The 7,962-nt window shown below is 40.2% G+C and overlaps 1 protein-coding gene across 2 annotated transcripts in view; it reads right to left on the minus strand.

Moving 5' to 3' along the window:
• Nucleotides 1-5,788, minus strand: part of mical2b (microtubule associated monooxygenase, calponin and LIM domain containing 2b) — a 42,403-nt gene extending 36,615 nt beyond the window's left edge. For both annotated transcript variants that reach the window (XM_062546824.1, XM_062546823.1), the window contains exon 1: nucleotides 5,628-5,788. The gene's annotated coding sequence lies outside the window, so the exon portion shown is untranslated. The remainder of the gene's footprint in view (nucleotides 1-5,627) is intronic.
• Between the last annotated feature and the right edge of the window lie 2,174 nt (nucleotides 5,789-7,962).

Genomic DNA, 7,962 nt, shown 5'->3' on the forward strand with positions numbered 1-7,962 from the left:
CACCATTTCCATCATGTTTTTAACTTTGATAGACCCATCCACTACAACTCCAGTGGCAAAATCATCTACTTTTGTTCCTCTGTTTAAGAAGTTTGTGGGAAATGTTTCAGATCTCTAGAAAAGTTCATGTGCTGTATTAATCAAACACTGAAACCCATAACAGAAGCAAAAGTCAAAAGTAAACATGCATACAGTACATTTCAAAGTAATCACAAAAAGCTAACAACATGCAATGAATTTTGTTTCCATGAGGTCCAACATAGTGATACCTGGATCAGATTGCTGGCTTCATGCACAGACAAATGCATGAGGTAGGCTATATGAGAGAGCAGTCTAGCCCATTTCTGGACACCTACATGTACAGCAGCTCAGCTGCCCGTCAACCCTCTCCCTCAGTGGTCCTCTGGGACACTTCCGATCTCTGAGGCCTAATCGAGTTCAGCAGCCAGCTACAACATCTCCTCTGCCACTGCGTGGAGGCAATATCTCAGAACAGCTGCCTCCCCCTGCCTCTCTCCAAACATGCCCTTCCCTCCTATCCCATCCCATCCCATAGCTGTCTGGCCCCGTGAGAATTCAGTCTGTAAGACCATGATGATGAACCCTGACCCCGACATTTCCTATCCTGGACCTCATCAAGTGAAATCTCCAAGGCCCCCTTAGACACATAGAAACCCCATAGCCCATAAGCAAAAGGCGGTGTGGTCCAGGAAGTTCACTGGAAGGTTTCTGTCTATATTTGACTTGTGCAGTACGACACATCATGGGAGTTTTCAAAGGAAATACCAGGCACTATCAAACTCAAACATCTCCCTCAATTTGAGGTAATGGGTCACGTTGTTTTAGAATAATAAGGACTGTAAGCTGGCCATATTCGTGACTAAAGGCAGAGGAACTAAAGGACAATTTGCATCCACAAAGTCAGCTTGACTTGCTCCAAGAAATCGAAATTCAGACAAACAACAGTGAAATCCATCTTGTGTGCCGGAGCGCTTTAAAGCTGAACAATCAGTTACTACAGAGCAAAGCCCCTGGCGAGTGTGTCGCCGTTCAGCGGGAGAGTAATTCACATGAGCAGCGGTGTGACAAAGCCAACATTCCAGACTTCCTAAGTTTAAAGGCATGACTTCAGCCTGTCTTGGTACTGAAGAAAATAGCCTCTTCAGCCTCCCTGCTCACAGCACTATATTGCTGCAATGGGTTGCTGTGTGAGGTACGCTGGTGTGAGGGGTGGGAGGATTGAAAACAAATACAGGTAAGGAGAGAGAGCATTGTGTTCATTTAGGCTGGGGGTTGTGTTTACGCCTCAGAAAAGGACTTCTATTAGATAAGCCCAGATTGTTAGCCCAATGACCTAGAAATGTCTGAAATGACACAGTTCTACAATGCAGTATAGAAAAAGACAATAAAAAGATTTGGGATTGCCAGTGAAAGCCAACGCTGGACTTGATAAGTAAACCATTTACCCTCATTGCTCCACACCAAACACAAGAGCACGCACTTGAAATATAAACCATGTACTTATTCATATTCAGAGTCTGCCTGTTTGCTTGGGGAAAAAACGTTTACGGTCAAAGGAAGAAACAAGTCCGTTGTGAGGACTGCTTGGTGTCTGTCTGCAACAAGGCCCTTGAACTCTCTAAAACACGTGATGTAAAGTACGAGTTATAGCTACACCATGAAGGGAAACATTTACCGACACCCCAGTGCTTTGCCTTGGGACAAGAAACTCCCTGAGGTGAGTATACTCAGGCCATCCCCATCACACTCATCAATGGCATCTCTACCATGATCGGAATGGTGTGAGACACTCACACACGCAAAGTTCATCTGTATAAGCCAAGTGTAGTTTTTAATCCCTCAGTGGAAGTGGTGTGCTAAGTAACTGTTGGGAGTTAATTAAGGGGGGGAATACAGGTCATGGTGCCACAACAGACTGTAACGACCGCTTCAGATTACCATCATTTGGCATGAGGATTTGGTCTGCCCACATAAAAAAAAAACAGGAAACACCAAGCATTTGAAGTAATACGTTAAAGAAAAAAAAAGAGAGCGATCCTTGTTCAGTTCCAAGTGCTCATTTGGCATTCCCCTGAGGGCATGACAGAGACAGAGGTAAACACATTAAAGGACGAGTTTATGGGAGGAGGACACGGTCCCAACCGCCACAGAGCACAACAACGCTCCAATTAAGTGAGTCGTCAGAAAACGTGGCACTGCACACAATTGGTGATGGCTAGGATACTGCTTCTAAACTCACGAATAATCCTCATAGTGCACTGGAATGAGGGTGCTACGGCCCTACCGACATCCAGACTGAATCTAAATAAAAACCACACAGACATTTACAGAAATGTTTCACCTGCTCAGTCAGCTTGAATAGAAAAACGTTTACCAAACGTGACCTTGCACCAATACTCTTGAATACTGAAAAGTTTCTTTCAAAAAACATTTTATAAGCCCTTTCACTTACGCATATTCAGGACGTCTGCTGCAGCCTTGAAAATGTGAGTGCGTGGTGCAGCCTTCACAAGGCATCTGCTCAGAATAGATGGGTTTCAAGTTTCCAAGCAGAAGCCCAGTGGGCAGTACACCTCTCATGCAAATCCCTTCACCTATAGAACCAAGTGTCCACTCAGACATAGACCTCATAATCTTCAAATCAAAGCAATTGATGGTCATTCTGGTTAGACAAGGTTGGGCCTTTTCAACTGCTAGGCACTACATAGAATGATATAAAACATGATATTCACATCAAGGTAAAATATCCAAGACGGTTTACCATTTTGTGCCCTGACTTGAAGAAGTAGCCTGAAGTAGCCATACTCAGCCGTGTGAAGTTCACGTTGGCTTTTCAGGCTACTACAGAGGAAGGTCAATGTAGCCACAACATGCCCATACGCTTTCAAAACACAGTTTGCCATTTCATAAAATGTTTTTTCATAGCTCTGCTTCTAAACAGAGTGGCTGTTTCTTTCTTTATCCTTTCGGTGGTCTTGATCAAGTGTCAAATATGACATGCCCACCTCCCCAGCACAGCAAAATGATAAGAAAGGTCCATGATCCTTAAGGGTTACTATAAAAAAGAAACTTGTTTGGGGTGCCTGGATGAAATCATCCTTGCACATATGATTCCTACTTGCTAAGCTGCTTTAGCCTGCTCATCCAGTTTGTGTTGACAGATGATCTCCCCACGGACTCAGATCCTCAAGAGGGGGATATGTGTATGGTGGACTGACTGGTTGTGCTTGCCAGTGGCTATTCCGCTTCTGTGACAAAGTGAGGGACTAGGAGAGTTTGGTCAACAGGAAATGGAATCAAGCCCATACAAACAAAGTTAGTATGTTGCTTTGCATTGCAAAGGGAATTTCCGACTATGCCAGAAGTATGGTGCACAGGAAAAGGCTTTAGCCACTTCTTTTTCTAATTGGGTCATGGACAATGAAAAAACAAAGGCTATGCCATCCCTAATTCTTGTGGTCATTCAATTTTGCATGGTTTACTCACAAAATTAGGAAGACCTGGAAACTCTTCAGGAAAAGTTCAGCAAGTGAGACTACTCACTGTCATAATAGGCCTGTTTTCAGTAAAAACCATACACTTTTAAAGACATACATTTTTAAAGGAGGTTAAAATGGGGAAATTGCAGCACATATTCAATCAATAGCCACACAATGTCCTACCAAAAAAAAGGCCATGGCCCAGTCAAGCGATCTTTGTAGCTCCTTAATCCAAAAAAAAAAAAAAAACAGTGAAGAGTAGCATTTGATGCATTACATCTAATGCAATATTTTATAACAAAAGAAAACATAATCTCACAATCATATCTATCAATCAACTCCTATTACCGCAGGTGTAAGACTACAGTGTTTAGCCCGATGATGACCAAAGACAAACATAGCTCCATGTTTCTCTGAAAAAGACAAGATGAGGGCAAGACAAGTAACTCCCTTCTTCCTTAGTCTAATTTTATGATTTCTGTGTCATCTGACCAGTTAAGGAGAACAAAATACTTTGTATTCCGATGCACATGCCTATTACATCAGGGTTTTGAAAAGCTGGCTGTAATCAATGAGTGGTGATCAAGTCAATGTCCGATGAACATGCACAAATTGATAGGCAACAAGTGGCCACAAAAACATACCCATTCTCACACGTACCGGTAGGTCCTCCTCTGGATGCCTCCCCCACTGGAGTGAGCGGAGTGAGTTTGGAGTTGAACTCCTGAAAGCTAGCCATATGGCACAGCAGTGACAGTGACACCACCACTAGCACTTGGTGTATTTTTGTCGTTCCCTCTCTTGATAGGCTGAGCAGCCCATATAAGTCTGTTGCTTGCACCAGGAAGTGAACAGTTGTGTAACTGTTTGTTAGTGCTGCTCTCTGACAGTAACACTCGATTCTAAAAATCAGATGTCAAAATTCAGAGTAAAAAGGTTCCCGTATAGATTTACATGTGATCTGTGCCATATACTAGTGTGAAGTCAACGGAGTTCAGCGGACAAGAACATCTAATCAATCTACCCTACTCCAGAGAGAAGTGTTGTTGGTTATACAGTATCTACATGTAAACTAAGACAAACCATTTCAAAAGTTTGTACACACTTGTTAAAACAGAGGAACCCATGTCCTTATGAATACAGCCAATAACAACGTATGACTTAGGTGTTATAAGTCACACCTGAGTCAGATAACCCTAGTCATATACCCAATCATGTCACCTACCTCACTGAAAGATTGTTGATGTTTTCCGAGGGGGGACAGAGTTTAAGAGTGTTTCATGGCCAGGTATCTTGAACAAAAAGTCTGCTGAATCTTTGAAAGAATAGTTTAGGCCAAGAAATGCCCCATCTGACATGTCAGTCATGAACATCACTAATCTTGTGGCTCACATCTATCAACACCCCTACAGAATATTGCCTCAAGAGAGAGAAAAAAGAGCTGCTCTGCAAACTCCTCAACCCAGATCAGCATGATTACACCAACTATAACTCAGTATTTGGCAGGAACATGGGCTATTGCACAAATAAGCGACCAAAGCCGAAAGAAAATGTGCAGAACAAAAGGCTTATACTTATTTAGGATTTATGTTATCCATTTCTGATTAATAAATGTCTGACGCAGGTAGGCCTATTTATTGGTAATCTCCTTATACTCATCATGACGGATGTCTGAAACCTAATTCAACATAGGCTACTGGTATGCTGTTTGCAGTCTACAACATACACCATGTCTATCAGTAACGTTATTTATAGGATTAAACGGTTGTGTGTAGAAACAATATTCAACTGAATGGCACGTTTTCTCAAAGCAATTTAGGAATTTAGGAACCTCACAATTTAGCCTACACAATGAATTGCAGCCAATGATAAAATATTTACGAATTGAAACTATAGTCATAGGCAAAGTGTAACCGCAAACCCGAAACACAACCCGATCACGTCTTAAATTGTAAATTAAATTTTAATAGGCTGCAGTTTTGAAGCCGATTGTAAAACATCCTAACTCAAGGTTAGGCTACCTATGAGTTCCCAAGAGGCTACAGGATAAAGCGCCTAGAGCATTTCATGATTGTCAACCAGGCGTGATTTCACACTTAAGGAAACCGTGCTGTTTAGTGAACTTACTTATCTTCAGGTGTGAGTTTACTTCAGTGACAGCGGCTTTGATCAATTCCATGCGTAGGTTCCACAGAAAACCACTGTCCGTTTTTCAATCTTGAACTATTATTACTATGCCAAATTTCAAAGCTCGAGGTAACTTCTTTACGTCCCTCTAAACTTCCAAATGAAGCCTTGTAGTTTGCGAGCGCAGTCGGGTGCCTCTCATATTATCTTCAAGGCGGTGCTTCGGCGACATGACGTCCAATGGGAAAGTTTGGCGATAAACTTGGAACGCAAACCTCTTGGCCAATCCTCGGGATTAATTGTCAGCAACCCTGTGGTTCTGGGGTCAGACTTCACAACATACAAACAATTATGGCAACACACCTTGGATTCGCCTGGGATAGAAAAAACATATAGCTGGTTTCATTTTGTTTCTGTTTATTCTTGTTTTTGTTTATTTTATTTTAGTTAACATTTGGTCCTGTTAACTAATGGGCCTATTACATATTGGCTACGCAACATTGCCTCAACCACTAGTTATAAGTCGTTTGTAAAAATGCAAACTTTACTAAGGTGTTCACATCTGATTTATTCTTGAGCATAGTGTGCAGAACTTCAGGTAAAACCAAATTTCTAATAGACCCTATTTGATTGTTCAGTCTAGTTTATACACAAGGCAAAAACTGTGCGATACGCGGCTACAGAAAGGATCACAAGTAGTATTCCATCTGATAGACAGCTCTGAACTCAGAATACAGTAATATAAAACACTGATTCTTGAGAATTTGCCTAAAACAGGTTTTAATTTTGCAAAAAATTTTTTTGTAAAATTACAAAATCTGAAGGTATGTCATTATAGACCAAGGTCTTAGCTGTTCAGCAATGTACCGGTGCAACCTCCCCTTTTTGTATTTTTTTCATAAAATAGGCATTTTTCCAGTACTTATACAAGGTTTTTTTAGGCCTAAATAGAAAAAGTATGCTTTTTTAATCCAACAACCATATTTTTGAATTAAAACAGACTATTACTTTAATAACTACACCACTGAAGAAACATATTGTAAGCATATTTATTTAAAACCAATGAAAAATGAATCTGACGGTGTGACACTAATCTGACGGTGTTGACAGTGGTTTCATTACAACATAAATTTCCAAAATGAATACCACTCAAGTCTTGCTTGACAAATTTATTTCACTATTTGGTCCAAAAAGCCTCCGTTGAGGACCATTTGGAGGCTTTTTTCACCACCGTTAAGCAGAAAACCTGACGGAGGGTGACATCTGACGGTGGTGACAAAAATCTACTCTTTCACATGATATGCATGAATTGTTCACATTATCCACCCTGTTTGCATCCTATTGCTGGCTACTTCAAACCTCTTCTTAAAAAGTATACATTTATTTTATAATCTAATCTAATATTTTGTATACAAAAGAGACGGTGTTGACATGTTACGGTTGTGACAGTAGCAGTGTCCAAAAATATGAACAACTTTAAGAGAAAATAGCAAACTAATGGGAGCTTGAGTGATCTTAAAGCATGCAGTACGGCTGAAGGTTTGAAAATGAGGTCCTCAAGAATGTAGTTGACCTTGTAGTTGCCTGATTTTATTGCCTTTTATAAATATCTGACGGTGGTGACGAAAATGTGGGACACATTTTGAGCAGCCACGAAATAATAGTAAATATTGCTCAAAACGTACTGTTTGGAGTTTCTAATACATAATACAATGTACTCTTTCATGTGGTAAAGATATCATTAAATTAAATGATTGCTTTTAGTGTTTTTAATCAAGTCAAAATGATTATCTCCTATTCGAGGACAACTGATTTTGTAGGGTATGGGCCAGTATATAATCATTAAATTAATACAAAAATAAAATAAACCTTTAAAAGAACCTCATATTTGTGCAAAGGACCCCCTGATTATAACCTTGATTCTTTCTGTTCATGGAAATGGTATTAATTTCCAACAGAATCAGCACTTTTCTTAGTGAGACATGTTTTAGGCAAATTCTCAAGAATCAGTGAAAAACAAACTATATTCCCAAATGTCCTGATACAACAGCGCCATCTACTGTATGAGGTATTAATCGTTCGAGAAAATGAGAGGCTTTCAATAATCGCCACCATCATTAATGTGATGATAGCCTAGGCTACAATTTCTGTAAGGCTCACATAAGGATTCAGCGAGTTGATCGGGATCAGTAAATAATAATAATACAAAAGAATTTAAAATAGCTTGTAGAAAATAAACCAGAGAACATTTGGGATAGCCTACGTTAAGAATCCAGTAAAATAGTTCAAATGAATCAAATCTGCGTGATCACTGAATTAAGTTACAGTGACCTCA

This window comes from Sardina pilchardus, chromosome 10, assembly GCF_963854185.1.
Source record: "Sardina pilchardus chromosome 10, fSarPil1.1, whole genome shotgun sequence".
NCBI lineage: Eukaryota > Metazoa > Chordata > Actinopteri > Clupeiformes > Clupeidae > Sardina > Sardina pilchardus.